General features: G+C 44.4%; 1 protein-coding gene and 1 long non-coding RNA gene across 5 annotated transcripts in view; one reads left to right on the top strand and one right to left on the bottom strand.

The window, feature by feature from the left end:
- TSHZ2 (teashirt zinc finger homeobox 2) overlaps positions 1 to 22391 on the top strand; it is a 197201-nt gene that overhangs the window by 160046 nt on the left and 14764 nt on the right. Inside the window, exon 1 of one of the 4 annotated variants that reach the window (XR_008849356.1) lies at positions 11189 to 11268. The exons of the other annotated variants lie outside the window; for them this stretch is intronic. The gene's annotated coding sequence lies outside the window, so the exon portion shown is untranslated. Of the gene's footprint in view, positions 1 to 11188; positions 11269 to 22391 lie in introns of those variants that run through there. 4 annotated transcript variants of the gene reach the window in all.
- LOC130296997 (uncharacterized) lies at positions 7941 to 12078 on the bottom strand. Its single transcript, XR_008849361.1, has 3 exons — positions 11921 to 12078; positions 8854 to 8977; positions 7941 to 8217 (listed from the first exon to the last, which is right to left on the bottom strand). It is a non-coding gene; the product is annotated as an uncharacterized LOC130296997 (long non-coding RNA).

Raw genomic sequence — 22391 nt, 5'->3', positions numbered from 1 at the left:
GCTGAATACTACAGAGGAAATTATTTTCTTTTTGGAACACAGAGCTCTCTGCTGATATCATGACCACAGTGTTCTCTGCTGACATCTCTGTCCATTTTAGGAACTGTCGAGAGCAGCATACGTTTGCTATGGGGATTTTCTTATTCTCTGGACAGTTCTTCAGCTAATAAGTACTAAAATGATTAAGATTTTTTAATAGAAGTAATGTACAAATCTGTTTATCTTTCTGGCACCAGTTGATTTAAAAAAAAAAAAAAAAAAATTTTCCACCGGAGTACCCCTTTAATATATCAATTATCAACTATCTATACAGGATTCCAAATGTGAAAACTCCATATGGGAACATCTGGCCACTTGCTTGGCTTCCTCAGCCACAGTTTTATTAATCTGATCTGCACCTCAGTGTTTATATTGGACCATTGTGTTACTATTGGTGTAGTGCTTCAGAAACTATAAAAACCAGAACCATGTAGAACATTAGCCATAGTCAGGACATCTATATTCCCAGTAACATCAATTGCCTGCCTCCTGCTGCTATTCTAAATTTTTCCATTTGATGTATGTATAGCAGCTATATCATCCCTAGTGCACCATAAGGCAGATGAGAGCCACACCATGACAGCCTGCAGATGCTCAAAATAACCATAGTCCAATGCCAAACTGCACAAAGATCAGATACTTAGCACCAAGGCCGTGTAGGAGTGATGTGTAACACTCCACCCTTCTTTACATTTATGATAGCTCATTATCAGTTACTACATTGTCTTGGAGTATAACTTCAGCTTTGGATTTGACAAGTAGAATACCAAAGATTCCATTCCTGCTCCAAAAAGTGCTGAACCATTACATTCCACCTGCAACTCCCATCATGCCCTGACAACTGAAGGATGCTTCCCTACCACCACCACTTTTTTATAAAAGTCTCATAGCCACTTGTTGTCAGGTGTTCTATATAAAAAGGTATACAGGTAGTTGATGCCTTTACGAAGTAACATAGCAGTACTTAAAATGTGACGGCTAAAGGGGCCCTAGGATATAGTTTACATTGGGGTCTTAACCCCTTAGGGACTTAGCCTATTTTCACCTTAAAGGGGTACTCCGCCCCTAGACATCTTATCCCCTATCCAAAGGATAGGGGATAAGATGTCAGATCGCTACGGTCCCGCTGCTGGGGACCCCGGGGATCGCCGCTGTGGCACCCCGCCATCATTACTGCGGCACCCCGCCATCATTACTGCACAGAGTGAGTTCGCTCTGTGCGTAATGACGAGCGATACCTTAATGCAAGTCTATGGCAGGGGGTGTGACGACCGCCACGCCCCCTCCCATAGACTTGTATTGACGGGGGCGGGCCGTGACATCACGAGGGGCGGAGCCGTGACGTAACGATGCTCCGGCCCCTGTATTGCCCGTCATTACGTGCAGAGCGCTCTCGCTCTGCGCAGTAATGATAGCGGGGTGCTGCAGAAGCGATCCCCGGGGTCCCCAGCAGCGGGACCCCGGCGATCTGACACACACGGCACCCCGTTTGTAATCAGTCCGGGGACTTATTACAAATGGGGTGCCGCGTGCATGATCCCAGGGGTCCCCAGCGGCGGAACTCCCGCGATTAGGCATCTTATCCTCTATCCTTTGGATAGGGGAAAAGATGTGTAAGCACCGGAGAACCCCTTTAAGGACTCAGCGTTTTTCCGTTTTTGCATTTGCATTTTTTCCTCATCACCTTCTAAAATCATAACGCTTTCAGTTTTGCACCTAAAATTCCATATGATGGCTTATTTTTTGCGCCACCAATTCTACTTTGCAGTGACATTAGTCATTTTACCCAAAAATCCACTGCAAAACGGAAAAAAAATTCATTGTTTGACAAGAAAATTTTTTATTTTGTTGGGGCTTCCGTTTCTACGTAGTGCATTTTTCGATAAAAATAACACCTTATCTTTATTCTGTAAGTCCATACGGTTAAAGGAGGTCTCCAACTGAAATCTTTTATCCCCCGCTGTGCCCGGGCTGTAAAACTATACATAATAAACTTTCACTTACCTGCCTACGATCCCCCGTTGTTCCGATATCGCTGCCCATGGTCCGGTCCCTGTCAGCTTCCTCTTCCTGCGGGTCGGTGACTTCACTCTGCGCTCAGCCTATCAGCGGCCGCGACGGGACATTGCTGCGGCCGCTGATAGGCTGAGCACAGAGTGAAGTCACCGACCCGCAGGAAGTAGAAGAGACCGGGACCAGAGAACGGGACGGCGATATCGGAACAACGGGGGATCGTAGGCTGGTAAGTGAAAGTTTATTATGTATAGTTTTACAGCCCGGGCACAGCGGGGGTTAAAAGTTTTAGCTTAGAGAACTCCTTTAAAATGGTACCCTGCTTATATAGGTTGGATATTGTCGTACTTCGGAAAAAAATCATAACTACATGCAGGAAAATTTCCATGTAAAAAATTCTCATTTCTAACCCCTATAACTTTTTATTTTTCCGCATACGAGCCGGTATGAGGGCTCATTTTTTGCGCCGTGTTCTGAAGTTTAGATCGGTACCATTTTTGTACTGATTGGCCTTTTTGATCACTTTTTATTCATTTTTTCATTATATAAAAAGTGACCAAAAATACGCTATTTTGGAGTTTGGATTTTTTTTTGCGCGTACGCCATTGACCGTGCGATTTAACTAATGATATATTTTTATAGTTCGGACATTTCCGCACGCGGCGATACCACATATGTTTATTTTTATTTACACTGTTTTTTTTTTTATGGGAAAAGGGGGGTGATTCTAACTTTTATTAGGGAAGGGGTTAAATGACCTTTGTTAACTTTTTTTTTTCCCACTTTTTTTTTGCAGTGTTATAGCTCCCATAGGGACCTATAGCACTGCACACACTGATCTCTTATGCTGATCCCTGCAAAGCCATAGCTTTGCACGGATCATTGAGATAGGGGCTCGATTGCTGAAGCCTGTAGCTCAGACTTGGAGCAATCAATCGACGATCGGACGCCGCGGAGACAGGTAAGGAGACCTCCGCCTGAGTCCCAGCTGATCGGAACATGGCGATTTTATTGCCATGTCCCGATCAGCCCGACTGAGCTGCCGGGAAGCGTTTACTTTCACTTTCAGATGCGGCGGTCAACTTTGACCGCCGCGTCTGAAGGGTTAATAGCGCGCGGCACAACGATCGGTGCCGTGCACTGTTAGCCCAGGGTCCCGGCTATGAATAGCAGCCGGGACCGACCCGGTGTGATGCAGGGTCACGGCATTAAAACACTGGGCTCAGGGCGTACAGGTATGCCCTGAGTCCTTAAGGATCGGGGATGCAGGGTGTTTTAAACTCCGGGCTCAGGGCGTACAGGTACACCCTGAGTCCTTAAGGATCGGGGATGCAGGGCATATGCATACGCCCTGCGTTCCCAAGAAGTTACACCACAGCCTGTGTGATTTCTAACATATTTTTTAATTACTTCATTAATCAAAAATGACTCCTTACACCAGAAAATCAGCTCTAAACATCTTGGTTACTAGGGGTCTCCTTTGCCTGCAATCTGCTGCCACTGTCTGTTGTCAGGGAAAATCTGTCTCTAGTACCAGCTAGATCTGAAGGGCTTAATATATGCTATGTACAGAAGAGAGAAAGCCCGGGCTATGTACTTGAAGGCTCAGCCGGTATGCCTTCTCAACAGGATTCACACACTTCCTCAAAGGTAAATCAATGCTTTCCTCTCATAATCCATAAAGCTTAGCGCAGCTGTCTTTTGTGTGAATACCAGGGTACCTACTGCTTTATGTCCACATTCCTGCAGTGTAGTCCCCCCCCCACCCCTTTCTTTAGCTTATCAGCAACAACAGCAGCTCTGATGATGTTTCCTTTCTTTCTGCTCACTTAGCACTAAACCTAATACATCAGTAACCCCTTCACCCTATACATGCCATCTTCAGTACTGTGTAAATCATCCCCCAGCACAGTGTCAACCTGTGCGGTCAGGTGCATATTCACCAGCAGAGAGGCATATGTGCTTAGACTGGCCAGAGAAGGAAAGGAAGTACATATATGTGTACTACTGGTAAACAGCCCCCTTGAAATGCAGAGAATGAGAAATAGCTGTGCAGTCTGTAATGGGCTCAATAACAGGAGTGAGAGCTCACAATCACCTTGTCATGACTCTGAAGTATTAATATAACTATAACATACAGGTTTTTAGAAACTCTTTTGAAACGACAGGTAGACTTTAAGCATTGAGCTGTGTAGTGTTAAACATCTGTGCCTGCCGTGTGTACAGTCCTGTCCCCTATAGGCCAAGATTTCTGTATGAAAAATCTCCTCCTCGTTTTCCTTTTCTCAATGGAACAATTTTCCTTCTCTTGTAGATTTGCTGGTGGAATCATCAGTTTCTACTTTGACCCCTCCCCCACCATCTCCATCTGATCTGTATTTTTAATAGATACGAATACAATTTTTTTCCCACTCTCATGCTGGAAACAATATCTGACATTTCACGGTAAATGGAAGCGTAGAGAGCGTGCGGCTGAAGAGAACGACTCTAATGCAGTGACACGGCCATGCCCCTCCATTGTTGGAAATGAGCGGAGAATCATCATTGTTCATCAGAAGGCTCCTAATGCAGTTAAGGCATTCAGCTATAATTTCTGCGCGCATTTATAATTACTGTCAGGCGGCACACCTCGCTGAGCAGATTAAAGCTATAAATTATTGAGCTCCAGTTTAAGATGAGGAATTTGATTTGTCTGGCAGCCGCTATTTGTTAGGAATCCTGACACTTCACATAAAAATGACTCAACTTGATAAAGAACAAAAGCTATTTTAGCAATGCAGCATTTTTCAATCAGTCGCCACACCATGGCTGCCGCAGGGGCCCGGACAATATGTTACATATCGGGGCTCGGTGTGGAAGGATAAGGACTTTGCTTGTGGGTGGAACGAGAGGAATAAAAGATCCAAAATTTGCAAAACCTTCACCCTTTTCTTTTCGAGATCAGACTGTGGTACATCCAAGATTAAACCATTGAAACGGAAGCAAAAACCCGAGAAATAATACATTGCATTACAAAAGAATAAGGAACAAGAGTGGAGCCGGTTTTGTCTGGTTATCACAGCACATTAGGGTTTTAATTTCTCAGGTTATTATTTTTTTCTGAATTCCGCTTAGTGCATTTGGCTGGTTTTCCACATGTGATTCTTCTCGTGCCAATGTGCTCAAACTGTGGCACTTTTATCACTAATGTGAAAACAGACCAATTTAAAGTTGATCAGAAAAGTGCAAACATCATGTGCTTCCATTGTCATTATAAACAATTCGAATCAATAACTGCCGGAGATCGAGCTGGCGGCACTAGGACCGCACGGACTACATTGCCGTCCCCATGGATGGCAATGCATTTCTGAGCCGATCTTCCAAAAAACCCACCCAGAAATGCATTGCAGTCTATGGGGGCAGCAATGCAGTCTGCTCGGTCCTAGCGCCGCCGGCTCGATCCTGACGCACTAAGGTCCCATTCACACAGCAGAATTTCCTCACTGAATTTCCTTCACTTCTCCATGCAAAAACCATAGCACACAAATAATTTGAAGCATATTCAGGGTACGGAATTTCTGATGGCAGAACTGAGCTCAGGAATTCTGCCGAATGAACTTAAACATTGGTGTGAATGGGTCTTCCACTGACCTATTCACACTGCAGAATTTTAGCGGTGGAAGGATTTGACTCCCCTTCCACTGGTAAAAAAAAAACATTGGCAGCAAAAGAGTATACGTCTGGCACTACATGTGACTTCACAAGTCCTGTTCACTGCTATCTGGAGAATGGACTATACATCCACATATATGGAGGTGCTCTGTTCCAATATCAGGGTTCGTCATACAGTGTTATATGATAAGAATAAAAAATGGCACTCACCATTAGTTGAGACTTTCTTAAACTTTATTTCTCTTCGATGCATAACATACATGCAGCGGGGAGCTGGATTCAGACAGACGGGATTGTTTCTCCCTGCTGCATGTATGTTATGCATTGAAGAGAAATAAAGTTTAAGAAAGTCTCCACTAATGGTGAGTGCCGTTCTTTCATTCTTATCATATGGAGGGTTAAAAATATTTGCTACTGTATGCTTACAGTCCTGTTGGTGTACTGGGGGAGACCACTCTCTTCTCACTTTCCTGGTCTCACTTTCCCTTTATATTTCTGTGTTAATTTCCTCAGCAATTTGCCACAGAAATAAGTGCCAATTCCACATCATTTCTGCTCCATTTTCCTCGCTAATTCCGTAGTATAAACTTACTCTCAAGCAGAATTTCCATGTGGAAATTCTGCCTGGAATCCTTGCGGAATCAAAGCCCCATTGATGTCCATGAAAGGTCCTGACACGTCATTTCTTGAAGCAGAAAATAATCATCATCAGGACCTTCTATTGATATCAATGGGGCTTTGATTCCACAAGGATTCTGGGCAGAATTTCTATATGGAAATTCTGCTGGATTCTGCTTCAAGTTACTTGTGTGCCATAGGTTTTGTATGGAGAAAGAAAGGAAATTCTGTAAAGAAGTTCTGCCTTAGGCTATGTTCACACGATGGAATTTTCGCGCGGAAGAATTCTGCTCGGACATTCCACTGCAGCAGAGTGCCATTGATTTCAATGGAATTCCTCTGCTCTGTTCATGGGATTCCGCTTGGAAATGCATTGCTGTCTATGAGATGGTGCATTTCCAAGCAGTCCTAGCACCGGTATGTCTGTGGAATGTCGGCACGGAAATTTTACGTGCGGATATTTGACTATACGCACATAGCTTTAGGCTAGGTTCATGCTTTGGAAGCTCCAGACGGAAAAATTCTATCCAGTGCCGACATTCAGTTGGAGGTCCGGTCTTAGATTCTGTAGTGTGAATCTAGCCTTATGAATGGGCCCTAAAAAAGCCCCAAAAAAATTGCAAATAGTGTCCGCTTTGTAGTTAATCTAGGCCTATGTAGTGCTTATGCAGAAACTATGGGGGGAATTTATTAACGGGGTATTCAGGGATCTAACATTTTATCCCTTATACAAAGGATAGGGGATAAGATGTCTGATCGCGGGGGGCCCGCTGCTGAGACACCCCCGCAATCTCGCTGCAGCACCCGCATTCTATGCAGATCGTGGGGGGTACCAGCAGCGGGACCCCCGCGATCAGACATCTTATCCCCTATCCTTTGGATAGGGGATAAAATGTTAGATCCCGGAATACCCCTTTAAGGGTGGTGTAGGTGAAAATTTTTTCTATATATTAAATTTGGGTGGTGGCAATGTGTAAGTGTGCAATATTTAGCTTCAGTTCACTGTTCACACTGTTTACACCTGGGCTGGTGTCGATTTGCGACAAATTGCACCGGATAAAACCTTGACCACCGCTACACAAGTATAGAAAGAGCATGTAAAGCAGAAGTTGCAATGAAAAGTCTCTAAACATCAATTGCAACAATTCAACAGCACAAAAACAAGTTAAACTGATCATAAAATTCCCCCTATGTCTCTGATGGTCCCTGCTCTGATCCTGCTGCTGTCCAGAATTACACTTGATATACAACGCGCTTCAAGGCAGAATTTGTGTCAAACGTTTCATAACGTGTTATATCTGAAGAATAAGGAGTATTTCTTAACACTTTCTTATCTGTGCATTGCTTGGTCATTTTATTACAGTAATAGTTTCAGCCAATCAATGAGCAGCGTTTATACAACTCCACATTCTGCATTTTTTTTATTAATCCATTGCATCCAAAATAATAAAGAAGCAACTTTGCAAATAGTCGATTAAAAGGTCCCATCATTTTGTTTACACAGTTCGTATACTAAGCGAAGTGTCTTATTCATACCGGATGCAAGCAATCTGATCTGTAGTTACATGTTCCTTCCTCTATGTCCAATTCTACAGCCAGTAGAAGCTACCGCGGATGGAAGAGGGTGGGGAGAGTAGTCCTTTATAGTAATGTGAAGTGCTGGATGCTTCAGGTTTAATGCGCTCACTAAAAACAAATTCCTCAAGTGCAGTTTTACAGCCAGAGATTTACTTAGTAATGTCAGGTTACAGCTAAAGAGCAAAGCAACGAGGTCTGCAGAACATTGCACCAACATCTCCAGAAGCAACATTTTTTTTTGTTTATCTTTAGTTTTCTATGACCCTGAGCCCCAATCTCTTAGCTCCATGTGGCAGATTCATAGCTCCAACATCTGTTCTGTTATGTGGTAAAAAGGACAAAGAACAATTGGGCTCTTTCGATCATTCACCATTATCTTGTTATCTACTCATCTTTATCACCATTATCTTGTTATCTACTCATCTTTATCACCATTATCTTGTTATCTACTCATCTCTATGGAAACCTTGGGGCAGATCTACTATTGCAAATACACCAGAAATATGGCATAATTTGTGCCAAAATCTGTCTGACTTATGCCGAATTTATTATGAGTTTTTTGATACTTTTCCATTGTGTCTGAAAAAGGGTTATGGTTTCGGTAAAAGGGGTTTAGGCTTAAGATGCGATACTGTGCACCAGAACTGTGCACCAAAATTTTTAAGTAGTTTATAGGGTCATCAGAAAATGAACAAATGATTTAATACAATTTTATGTTAAACACATTTTTTAAAGAATTTTTGGTGATGTGTGTTCTAATTTTCCATTTTACTTAGTTCCTTGCTCCGGTTTCAATAAATGTATGTTCTCTTCATCTGCTGACTGCTCACGGTTTGTGGAAGAAGCGCCTGAGAAAAGGCGGCAGTTTTCATATTCTAGAGTTGCTCATGTCTAGTATCTAGTGGAAGTCCGAACAGATCTCGTGGCTAATGACCTACACCATATACTACATACCTTTTGGTGGTGTTGTGCCCAGAGCACAGCCTCATCTAGTAAGGGTTCACTTGTCTACCTTCTTCTCTATACCTTAGCCCTGCGGGCTTCCCAAGATGTGCACCACTTTATTTTTTATTTTCTTCTACAAATGAAAGATGAGACTTCATGTTTGTGATAATAAGGTGGAGGCTGCTGAAAATTGATCAGTATAACATCAAAATGAAAGGTAACATCAGTAGATAGAGAAGACAATAGAAGCTCAGCCTACCTCTCCCTGTGGAATGGCCTTTGCACAGGTCACAGAGAATGTCCAGTAATCGTTTCCAATTCTTGTGAATAAGACAGCTTCTGCCTATCATGTCTATGTCCATGGGGCCTGCTGTAAATAATATCCCTTCATGTTGTTAAAGGGGTACTCCGGTGGTAATTTTTTTTGACTATATGGCATCTTCTTTGTAAGTTTAGTTTTTTTGCAATATACATGTGTTATATGTTTTGGCAGCATGTATGTGTTTTTCTTACCTGTTTGTTGGGCAGGAAGTTCTGTAGTTCATAATGTTTTCTTTTACTGTTGTCCACAGTTCTGAGTCTGTTGTGGACAAGATGTCACAGCTTTTTTTTCTCTCTGTCTGCATGAGAGGAATAAGCCACGCCCCCTCATCTCATCCAGCTGAGTACACAGCTCCTCACCTCCCGCCCCCCTGCTCTGTATTCTAAGGATGCAGGTCTGCACAGGAGAAGGACCTCACAGAAAAGATAAGTGTTATCTGAAGGGGAGGATGAGAAGGTGCACGGGCTGGGGATGTATAGACTGCAGGGGAATAAATCTCATACTGGGAATGATCTCTACATGTGAAGGGGGAAGGGGGGGATTCCTGAATGACACATGCTGAGAGTTGTAATCCCTGTTGTGTGTGTGTATGCTAGTGTTTACAAACCAGTGTGCATCCAGCTGTTGCAAAACTACAACTCCCAGCATGCCCTGACAGACTTTGGGCATGCTGGGAGTTGTAGATTTGCAACAGCTGGAGGTACACTGGTTGGGAAACACTGTTCTAGCCTATTCAGCATACACATCATGTTACACCAGTGTTTCCCAACCAGTGTGCCTCCAGCTGTTGCAAAACTACAACTCCTAGCATGCCCAAAGGCTGTCAGGGCATGCTGGGAGTTGAAGTTTTGCAACACCTGGAGGCACCCTGGTTGGGAAACACTGGTGTATGCCCTACAGAGGTGTGGTGAACTACAACCCCCAGGAGACTACTGAGGCAGCATGCTGGTGTTATACCACAGACTGAAGACTCCTGAATGACACATGCTGGGAGTTGTAGTCCCTTTTGTGTGTGTATGACAGTGTATACCCACCAAGGCTGATTATATTAGTGTGCTGTGTATAAGGGGGCCGACCCGGGAAAATAGTAGGATGGGTAAAGGGCGGAACAAAACAAAAAGGAGCCGCCCCAAAGCAGCAAGGCATGTGGCATGCTGGGATTTGTAGTTTTCAGCACAGCAAGAAACAGGAAATAGAAGCAAAGATAGGAAAAAAAAGTGGGGGAGAAAAAGACAACAAAGAACGGAAATAGAGTAGGCTAAACATCAAGAAGAGAAATGAAACAAAACAAATAGGGTAAGTTAGAAACGGAAACACACGTTGACCACCGGAGTACCCCTTTAAAAACAGCTGAGGCAGGATGGCTGCCCCCATAACAAAGTACAAAAAAAAATGAAATAAAAAAATTACAATCAGAAAATTAATAATGATAAAAAAAACAGGTTTCTGTATCTTGCTCTAATAAAGGAAAATAAATCTAGGTGTCACGTTCCCTTTAAGACAACTTATAGTTGGTCTGAACATATTGCCAGATTCACTAAAGATGCTCAGGCGGTTTCCACTGTTTCAGAATTAGACCGTTTTAGGAAATCTGGACCAATAAGTTTGCTCTGGGATGTCATAGTAGCATTAAAGGAGTAGTCCAGTGTAGAGCAACTTATCCACTATCCTAAGGATAGGGGATAAGTTTCAGATCGCGGGGGGTCCGACCGCAGGGGCACCCCCTCGCTGGCCAGAGAGCGTGTGTTGACCACTGCACAAAGTGGCGGCCGATACTCCCCCCTGAATACAGCGCTATGGCAGAGCCGGAGCGATGCCTTCAGCAATCTCCGGCGATGCCATAGCGCTGTATTGAGGGGGCGTGTCAGCCGCAGCTTTGTGTGGTGTTCGGCACACGCTCTCTGGCCAGCAAGCGGCTCCCTGTACAGGAGATTGCGGGGGGCCACAGTGGTCGGACCCCCCAGGATCTGAAACTTATCCCCTATGCTTAGGATAGGGGATAAGTTGTTCTACACTGGACAACTACTTTAACAGGCTCTCTGATCACGCATTTCCTGTCATGTGACCACGGCTCATGCTTATGCATCCATGGCAACCCCAGAGTGAGTACATTTTCACTTTCTCAGAAAAGTCATCCTGATGTATTGTAAGCATACATCCTGCATTCTACAGGTCCTACAGACAATGATGGGGGTCCCCTCTTTATTTTATAAACTGCTAAAAATAACTCCCAAAGCCTTCCTACAAAAGGCCAGGTAGGACTTAATTAGTCCATGTCCAGCAGATCACATGACACTTTTATCCAATCATGCTATGAATAGCACTGGCCTTCAAGCTCATGCTTTCACTGAAACATGTCTAAGCAGAATACAGCTACGGTCATAAAGAATGTTTCCATTCACTGACAGAAAACACAGATGTGGTGTCGGATGAGGGTAATGTGTGTAATTAACCTTTGGCATGGTTGACCTATACACCACCCGAGGTAGACCAGGCACGGGGAAAATAATTACTCCGACGCAAGGTTACGGATAACTGGCTTTACTGAGGTTGGAAAGATGGTACAATCTGTTACAGCTCAGATTAGCATGAAGGAGATGCAGGGTGAACTTTGGGAAGCTTATCGGCTTGCTGGGACTTATAGTTGATTGTGCTGTATATGACTGACTTGGCTTGTATGCAGCCCACGCTAGACTTTAGGGACTTAGTCTTGACTAACTTGACTTGAATTGATCCCTGGACTTTAGTACTTACCACAAGGCTTTGACTTTCACCTGGGTACTGGGATTAACTGGTAGTAGATGTGTGGCTGCTGGACTAGGCCTCAGGCCTCCTTCAGAATCACCTCACAGACAGACCTCACACTTCTCTCAACTGTACCTCAGCATAAGACTGAACTCAATTACACTATATATGGGAGCAATTTAGAGAGATCCCATTGGCCGGATAAGTCACCTGGTTCACATTTGCATACGCCCCTAACAACAAGGTCCATGACAACAGGTTTAACCCCTTAAGGACCAAGCCCATTTTCACCTTAACCCCTTAACGACGCATCATACCGCGTCGGTCCCGGCGCTCATCTACGGCCGGGACCCGCGGCTAATACCACACATCGCCGATCGCGGCGATGTGCGGTATTAACCCTTTAGAAGCGGCGGTCAAAGCTGACCGCCGCTTCTAAAGTGAAAGTGAAACTATCCCGGCTAGTCAGTCGGGCTGTTCGGGACCACCGCGGTGAAATTGCGGCGTCCCGAACAGCTTACAGGATACCTGCCTCCTCGGTGTCCGATCGACGAATGACTGCTCCGTGCCTGAGATCCAGGCAGGAGCAGTCAAGCGCCGATAACACTGATCACAGGCGTGTTAATACACGCCAGTGATCAGCAAAGGAGATCAGTGTGTGCAGTGTTATAGGTCCCTATGGGACCTATAACACTGCAAAAAAAATTAAGTAAAAAAAAAGTGTTAATAAAGGTAATTTAACCCCTTCCCTAATAAAAGTTTGAATCACCCCCCTTTTCCCATAAAAAAATAAAACAGTGTAGATAAAAAAAAATTAAACATATGTGGTATCGCTGCGTGCGTAAATGTCCGAACTATAAAAATATATCATTAATTAAACCGCACGGTCAATGGCGTACGCGCAAAAAAATTCCAAAGTCCAAAAAAGCTTATTTTTGGTCACTTTTTATACCATTAAAAAATTAATAAAAAGTGATCAAAAAGTCCAATCAAAACAAAAATCGTACCAATAAAAACTTCAGATCAAGGCGCAAAAATGAGTTCTCATACCGCCCTGTACGTGGAAAAATAAAAAAGTTATAGGGGTCAGAAGATGACATTTTTAAACGTATAAATTTTCCTGCATGTAGTTATGATTTTTTCCAGAAGTGCAACAAAATCAAACCTATATAAGTAGGGTATCATTTTAACCGTATGGACCTACAGAATAATGATAAGGTATCATTTTTACCGAAATATGCACTGCGTAGAAACGGAAGCCCCCAAAAGTTACAAAATGGCGTTTTTTCTTCGATTTTGTCGCACAATGATTTTTTTTTCTGTTTCACCATGAATTTTTGGGTAAAATTACTAATGTCACTGCAAAGTAGAATTGGTGACGCAAAAAATAAGCCATAATATGGATTTTTAGGTGGAAAATTGAAAGGGTTATGATTTTTAAAAGGTAAGGAGGAAAAAACGAAAGTGCAAAAACTGAAAAACCCGGAGTCCTTAAGGGGTTAAGGACCAGGCCAATTTTCAGTGTAGGACCAGAGCGTTTTTTGAACATCTGACCACTTTCACTTTAAGCATTAATAACTCTGGGATGCTTTTACCTATCATTCTGATTCCGAGATTGTTTTTCGTGACATATTCTACTTTATGTTAGTGGTAAAATTTTTGTCGATACTTGCATCATTTCTTAGTGAAAAATTCCAAAATTTGATGAAAAAAATTTACATTTTGCATTTTTCTAACTTTGAAACTCTCTGCTTGTAAGGAAAATAAACATTCTAAATAAATTATATTTTGATTCACATATACAATATGTCTACTTTATGTTGGCATCATAAAGTTTACATGTTTTTTCTTTTGGAGGACACCAGAGGGCTTCAAAGTTCAGCAGCAATTTTCCAATTTTTCACCAAATTTTCAAAATTAAAATTTTTCATTGACCAGTTCAGGTTTGAAGTGGATTTGAAGGGCCTTCATATTAGAAATACCCCACAACTGACCCCATTATAAAAATGGCACCCCTCAAAGTATTCAAAATGACATTCAGTAAGTGTGTTAACCCTTTAGGTGTTTCACAGGAATAGCAGCAAAGTGAAGGAGAAAATTCAAAATCTTACATTTTTACACTCGCATGTTCTTGTAGACCCAGTTTTTGAATTTTTACAAGAGGTAAAAGGAAAAAAATCCTGTCAAAATTTGTAACCCAATTTCTCTCGAGTAAGGAAATACCTCATAAGTGTAAGTCAAGTGTTCGGCGGGCGCAGTAGAGGGCTCAGAAGGGAGGGGGTGACAATGGGATTTTGGAGAGTGAGTTTTTCTGAAATGGTTTTTGGGGGGCATGTCACATTTAGGAAGCCCCTATGGTGCCAGAATAGCAAAAAAACAAAAACAAAAAAAAACACATGGCATACTATTTTGGAAACTACACCCCTCAAGGAATGTAACGAGGGGTACAGGGAGCCTTAACACCTCACAGGTATTTCACGACTTTTTGTTAAAGTCGGATGTGTAAATGAAAACAAAAATTTTTTTCACAAAAATGCTGGTTTTTCCCCAAATTTTACATTTTTACAAGGGGTAATAGGAGAAAATTACCCCCCAAATATGTAACCCCATTTCTTCTGAGTATGGAAATACCCCATGTGTGGACGTCAAGTGCTCTGCTGGCGCACTACAATGCTCAGAAGAGAACGAGCGCCATTAAGCTTTTGAAAAGGGAATTTGTTTGGAATGGAAGTCAGGGGCCATGTGTGTTTACAAAGCCCCCCGTGGTGCCAGAACAGTGGACCCCCCCCCCACATGTGACCCCATTTTGGAAACAGAACCCCTAACAGAATTTAATAAGGGGTGCAGTGAGCATTTACACCCCACTGGCGTTTGACAGATCTTTGGAACAGTGGGCTGTGCAAATGAAAAATTAAAATTTTCATTTTCACGGATCACTGTTCCAAAAATCTGTAAGACCCCTGTGGGGCGTAAATGCTCACTGTACCCCTTATTACATTACATGAGGGGTGTAGTTTCCAAAATGGGGTCACATGTGGGTATTTATTTTTTTGCATTTTTGTCAGAACCGCTGTAAAATCAGCCACCCCTGTTCAAATAACCAATTTAGGCCTCAAATGTACATGGTGTGCTCTCACTCCTGAGCCTTGTTATGCGCCCGCAGAGCATTTTACGCCCACATATGGGGTATATCCGTACTCAGGAGAAATTGCGTTAATTTTGGGGGTCTTTTTTTCCTTTTACCTCTTGTGAAAATAAAAAGTAAAGGACAACACCAGCATGTTAGTGTAAAAATTTTTTTTACACTAACAGGCTGGTGTAGACCGCAACTTTTCTTTTTCATAAGGGGTAAAAGGAGAAAAAAAAATTGTAGTGCAATTTCTCCCGAGTATGGAAATACCCCATATGTGGCCCTAAACTGTTTTCTTGAAATACGACAGGGCTCCGAAGTGAGAGAGCGCCATGCGCATTTGAGGACTAAATTAGGGATTGCATAGGGATGGACATAGGGGTATTCTATGCCATTGATTCCCAAACAGGGTGCCTCCAGCTGTTGCTAAACTCCCAGCATGCCTGGACAGTCAGTGGCTGTCCGGAAATGCTGGGAGTTGTTGTCTTGCAACAGCTAGAGGCTCCGTTTTGGAAACACTGCCGTACAATACGTTTTTCATTTTTATTGGGGGGACAGTGTAACGGGTGTATATGTAGTATTTTACCCTTTATTATGTGTTAGTGTAGTGTAGTGTAGTGTTTTTAGGGTACATTCACACTGGCGGCGGTTTACAGTGAGCTTACCGCTAGGAGTATGCGTTGCATATTCACATGGGGGGGGGGGGGCAAACCTCCAGCTGTTTCAAAACTACAACTCCCAGCATGCACTGACAGACAGTGCATGCTGGGAGTTGTACTTTTGCAACAGCTGGAGGCACACTGGTTGGAAAACTTTCAGTTAGGTTCTGTTACCTAACTCAGTATTTTCCAACCAGTGTGCCTTCAGCTGTTGCAAAATTACAACTCCCAGCATGTACTGATCGCCGAAGGGCATGCTGGGAGATGTAGTTATGCAACAGCTGGAGGTACACAACTACAACTCCCAGCATGCCGTGACAGCTGTTTGCTGTTAGGGCATGCAGGGATTTGCAGTTTTGCAACATCTAGAGGGCTACAATTTAGAGATCTCCAAACTGTGGACCTCCAGCTGTTGCAAAACTACTAATCCCAGCATGCCCTGACAGCAAACTGCTGTTTCTGCATGCTAGGAGTTGCAGTTTTGCAACATCTGGAGGGCCACAGTTAGAGATCACTGCCAGTGATCTCCAAACTGGGGCCCTCCAGCTATTGCAAAACTACAAATCCCTGCATGCCCAAACAGCTGTCTGGGCATGCTGGGAGTTGTAGTTTTGCAACATCTGGAGGGTTACAGTTTAGAGACCACTGTATAGTGGTCTCAAACTGTACCCTCCAAATGTTGCTAGGCAACTTACCGGCTTCCGTCGGATCCAGGGAGCCAGCGGCACGACATTGCCGGACTCCGATCTCCTCCACCGATAGTCGCCCGCAGCCTCGCCCGCGGGGTAAGTGGATGTCGGCGCCGGTCCTCTGTCGTTTCCCCGTTCTGGCCCGCCTATTGTGGGTGGACAGAACGGGGAAACCGAAAGTAAAGCCCCCCGCCCCCGATCTGCTATTGGTGGTCGCATCTAGACCACCAATAGCAGGGATAGGAGGGGTGGCACCCCTGCCACCTCACTCCTATGCCTTCAGGGGGATCGTGGGTGTCATGGACAAATGCCATCTCCGTTATATTCCGGGTCACCATAGACCCGTATGACCCGGAATAGCCGCAAATCGCAAGTGTGAATTCACTTGCGATTTGCGGCGATCGCCGACATAGGGGGGGGTCTGATGACCCCCCTGGGCATTTGCGCGGTGTGCCTGCTGATAGATATCAGCAGTCACCCCCGTCCGGTCCCCGCCTGGCGCGCGGCAGGGACCGAAATTTCCACGGGCGTACAGGTACGCCCTTGGACCTTAAGTACCAGGGAGCAAAGGCGTACCTGTACGCCCTTGGTCCTTAAGGGGTTAAGGACCCGGCCATTTTTTGCACATCTGACCACTGTCAATTTAAGCATTAATAACTCTGGGATGCTTTTACTTTTCATTCTGATTCCAAGATTGTTTTTTCGTGACATATTCTACTTCATGTTAGTGGTAAATTTTTGTTCCCCAAATTTACAATTTTTAAAAAGGGTAATGGGAGAAAATGCCCCCCAAAATTTTGAACCCCATCTCTTCTGAGTATGGAAATACCCCATTTAGGACATAAAATGCTCTGGGGGCGAACTACAATGCTCAGAAAAGAAGGAGTCACATTTGGTTTTTGGGGGGCATGTCGCATTTAGAAAGCCCCTGTGGTGCCAGAACAGCAAAAAAAAAAACACATGGCATACTATTTTGGAAATTACACCCCCTTAAGGAACGTAACAAGGGGTACAGTGAACCTTAACACCTCACAGGTGTTTGACGACTTTTTGTTTTGGATGTGTAAATGAAAAAAACTTTTTTTTTCCACTAAAATGCTGTTTTTCCCCAAAAATTTTACATTTTTACAAGGGGTAATAGGAGAAATTGACCCCCAAAATTTGTAACCCCATTTCTTCTGAGTATCGAAATACCCCATGTGTGGATGTCAAGTGCTCTGCTGGCGCACTACAATGCTCAGAAGAGGAGGAGCGCCATTGAGCTTTTGGAAAGAGAATTTGTTTGAAATGGAAGTCCATGTGCGTTTACAAAGCCCCCTGTGGTGCCAGAACAGTGGACCCCCCACATGTGACCCCATTTTGGAAACTACACCCCTCACAGAATTTAATAAGGGGTGCAGTGAGTATTTACACCCATTGTTACGTTCCGTGAGGGGTGTAGTTTCCAAAATGGGGTCACATGGGGGTATTGATTTTTTTGTGTTTATGTGAGAACCGCTGTGGCCTTGTTATGAGGGCCTGTACATTCACATGGGGGGCAAACCTCCAGCTGTTTCAAAACTAAAACTCCCAGCATGCACTGACAGACCGTGCATGGTGGGAGTTGAAGTTTTGCTACAGCTGGAGGCACACTGGTTGGAAAACCTTCAATTAGGTTCTATTACCTAACTCAGTATTTTTCAACCAGCGTGCCTCCAGCTGTTGCAAAACTACAACTCCCAGCATGTACTGATCGCCGAAGGGCATGCTGGGAGATGTAGTTATGCAACAGCTGGAGGTACGCAACTACAACTCCCAGCATGCCAAGACAGCTGTTTGCTGTTTTGGCATGCTGGGATTTGCAGTTTTGCAACATCTGGAGGGCTACAGTTTAGAGACCACTGCACAGTGATCTCCAAACTGTGGCCCTCCAGATGTTGCAAAACTACAAATTCCAGCATGCCCAGACAGCAAACTGCTGTTTGGGCATGCTGGGAGATGTAGTTTTGCAAGATCCAGAGGGCCACAGTTTAGAGATCACTGAAAAGTGATCTCCAAACTGCAGCCCTCCAGCTGTTGCAAAACTACAAATCCCAGCATGCCCACACAGCAAACATCTGTCTGGGCATGCTGGGAGTTGTAGTTTAGTCTGGAGGGCTACAGTTTAGACACCAATGTATAGTGGTCTCAAAATGTAGCCCTCCAGATGTTGCTAGGCAACTCACCGGCTTCCGTAGGATCCAGTGAGCCAGCCGCATGACATCGCCGCCCGCCGATCAGCCTCCGGATGGTAAGTGGATCTTCTGCCACCGGTCCCCTTTGGTTTCCCTGTTCTCCCCCGCATATTGTGGGTGGGCAGAACAGGGAAACCGAAAGTTAACCCCCCCGCCCCCGATCTGCTATTGGTCGTTGCTCCTTGACGACCAATAGCAGGGATAGGAGGGGTGGCACCCCTGCCACCTCACTCCTATCCCTTCAGGGGGATCATAGGTGTCTTGGACAACCGCGATCCCCCTCACCATAGACCCGTAATGACCCGGAATTGGCTAAAATCGCTGGTGTGAATTCACCGGCGATTTGCGTCGATCGCCGACATGGGGGGTCTGATGACCCCCCTGGGCATTTGCGCGGGGTGCTTGCTGATAGGTATCAGCAGTGACCCTGGTCCGGTCCCCGCCCAGTGCGCGGCGGGGACCGAAATTCCCACGGGTATGGATACGTCCTGGGTCCTTAAGTACCAGGAAGCCATACGCCCTAGGTCCTTAATGGCTTAAGGTTTAAAGAGACAAGTACATAGAAAATACCAATAACTTAACCATTGCATAACCATTTATAATATAGAGTCCTGGGGAATGTGGGCCCAAGACGGACATTGAAGCAGCATCTGCCACACAGGATGGGCAGGAATACAGAAGAACACGTGATTCTGTATTGCGTCACCACACATTATTCTACAACAGATAAGTAGCTGCAAGATCTTGTAAAACATGGAGACTAAATGATGTGATGGACCAGCAGAATCTTGGTGGTGAAGATGGATGAAGGATTTTGGAGGTTACAGAGGATACAGTATATCTGCCATGTCAAAGGGCCATGATTTAACACCTCCTGATCCGGCTCCTAGGAAGCAGCCTGACATCCTTGTGAACCCCACTATGAAAACAGTGCGGTGTCAGGACTGGGTCATGAAGGGGGTCACTACCAGGAGACTTCAGAGTAAAGCCCTTGTATGGAGGCGGTAACTTGGAACTCAGATGGTGAATTCTTCAGCAGAGACTGAACGGATAAAGTCACCCCAACAGATGAGTCTGAAGACCTCTGCGTGAACCCAAGTATTCCGGCAACAGATCAGGAATGACTGTAATACAATCCATTATCCCACTCAGCACTATTATACAACTTATGCAGACAAAAGAGATGTTATATCTTGTGCATGTTCTCATAGTGGAGACTAGTTTGGTTCAGGTAGGTTGTATGGTGGGCCTGAGTCTTACAGGTGATATAGGTGGGCTTCCTGTAGAACAAACTCTAAAGGAAACACATTGACAATGGTAATTTGGCACAGGGGGAATAAAGTAGCACCGGGGGGTGAAGAGGGAATGAAATGGCATTGGGGGATGAAATAGCACTGGCAGGATAAAAGGGGGGGAGGGAATGTCACAGGGGGTGGTAAAGAGGGGAAGAGGGGGTGATGAATTTGCAAGTGGGTAATAAAAGGGGGAATTAAATGGCACGAGGAGGATCAAGAGGAAATTATGTGGCACATGGACTAATAAGGGGGGATGGTGAATTGGCACAGGGGGGAATGAAGTTGCACTGGGGGATCAGAGGGGGTAAACAATATGGCAGGAGACCACTGTTGAAACATCGGTCTTCTGCTTCTGTGCTGGAGCTGCTGCAGGGGAGTGCAGCGGGGGTGAGGGCCCCTTACCGGGGTATTGGCTGTACCCACCCGGGCAGCCGCCCAGTGTACAAGATAGGGCCAGCACATAAAGCCTGGTTTTCCACTATTGGGAGTGTGTTGCTCGGCATGGGTGTTTCTGCGTCTTTTATTGGAAGTGCCCGCTATTCGGAGGGTGCACTTACATTAAGTAGTATGGGACTATGCTGGGGAATAAAAAACAGTCCGCTATTGGGAGGTGTCCGCTAAGTGAGATTTTACAGTATATCGGAATGTCTGATAATCTGGCACCTATTATTGGCATAATTAAAACAATTTACAATAATTGGATCTATACACAGTACGTACAGTTTTTTTTTTTAGACATTTCTAAAATATTTTATAGTGGCTAGATCATGGCTAGGACAGGGAATTACGTGTAGTGTAGTATATGTTAGCATACCAGCAGAAAGGTATGCGGCTGTCTGCCATGGTGGACCCGTGTGGAATTCCTTAACTATACTTGACTGAGCCTAGTCTACTAATATTCAGGCTGTTTCCACTTTAACATGCCAGCACTTGAGCCTTGCAAAATTAAAGAATACATTTATGAAATAGATCAGAAGTAACCACTAATAGACTACATTTGGTCTATTAAGGTGAATGGGGTCTGGTGCAGGTTTGCCATGGTATATATCTCAGCATAGCTTTCTGCTGCTATGCCGGCAAGTACTGCACATGTACTAAACTTTTACTAGAGGAAATATGGAAACCTGGGTTGTAGCTGAAGTAGTTTTAAGACTGTAGCACAGGATCCCATACCAATGGAGTTGGTCAAGCTGAGATATGCTCCAGCCTTTGCATCCAGATGGGTATCCCTTGCTGCTTAACCAGACCAATACCAGACAGGTCAACAGGGTCTTTTATAGAACTACATTTCACCTGCCATGTGCTCTGGCCCTTAAAAGGGGACCTAACCCTTGTGTAACCTTTGCAGCACATGCATGTGATGTATTATCCCTTGTGATCTTGCAGCATCAGCTAAACTGGGCAAAATACATAGAATCATACACAAGAAACATATATTACCAATAGTAAGAACATTAGCGTTCATCCATCACCCAAGGCTTTCTACCCACTGTGGGACATTCCATGAACGAACGACCTTCTGATGTATACCACTCATGTTCAGCGTTTTTTTAGTGTCAACCCATTCTAATTCTCTCACATGCAATGCTCCTTGTCATTTGCGCTCTCTTTCTGTATGTAGATCACATGACTACATAGGCCAGTGATGGCTGTAAGCATCATGGGAGAAATATATGTGACATCATTGCAGCAGGTTCAGTGGAGAAACTGGAGCAATGGCAGAATTGCCAGTAAAATTGTTTTATTCTGTTTTAGCCATGTTCCAACCTCTACATAATTTTTAGTAAATCCTGGAAAATCCCATTTAAGGGGCAATTGTGGGACTTTCAAATTCACCTATTGGGGGTTGTTGGCACCTGACTGGCCTACTCCTCTCCCTGTTGCTAAGATTGTATGTTGACAGTAGTCACCGCTCGCTTCTCTCTTTGACTCCCTATGCCATTGACACTTGTGGAGATAACTATGATATTTTGCTTCCATGTCTTTCATTCACTGGGAACGACGCACCATGACAGACTTATAGAACGATAAAAAAAAATCAGAAAGCCTCAAACTAGAGCGCAGCCCATCAAACCACTGCCGCGTCTCCATGAACTTGCTTAACTGACTGTTGAATTACTGTCAATAAGCCCCAAGAGAAGGTAGAAGAGAAAAGGAAACCTCACGATGTACGTGAGATCTCGCAGACGACGGAAAATCTGTTCTTTCGGTTTGTTCGCTGTGCCATGTGTTTGTAAAGCGTCGACTCTTTGATCCACTGCTTGCAGCTCAATCTCTGTCACCGGTGCCCATCTCCTACCGTCTAATGAACTCGCAGCGTCGGAGCATCTTAAGTTCGTCTGTCTCTTCTTGCATAGTTAATATTAAAAATGTACTAAACAGCGAGACGGAGAAATCAAATTATGCACATAAATATGCTGGCATGGCGGCGGAGGCGGCAGAAGCTGAAGTTAGCAGCAGCCATGCCAGCTCACATTTGCAAATCCCCCGTCAA

Source organism: Hyla sarda, chromosome 12 (assembly GCF_029499605.1).
Source record: "Hyla sarda isolate aHylSar1 chromosome 12, aHylSar1.hap1, whole genome shotgun sequence".
NCBI classification, from domain to species: Eukaryota; Metazoa; Chordata; class Amphibia; order Anura; family Hylidae; genus Hyla; species Hyla sarda.
Note: the sequence above shows the minus strand (reverse complement) of the source record. Positions and strands in the feature narration are given on the sequence as shown.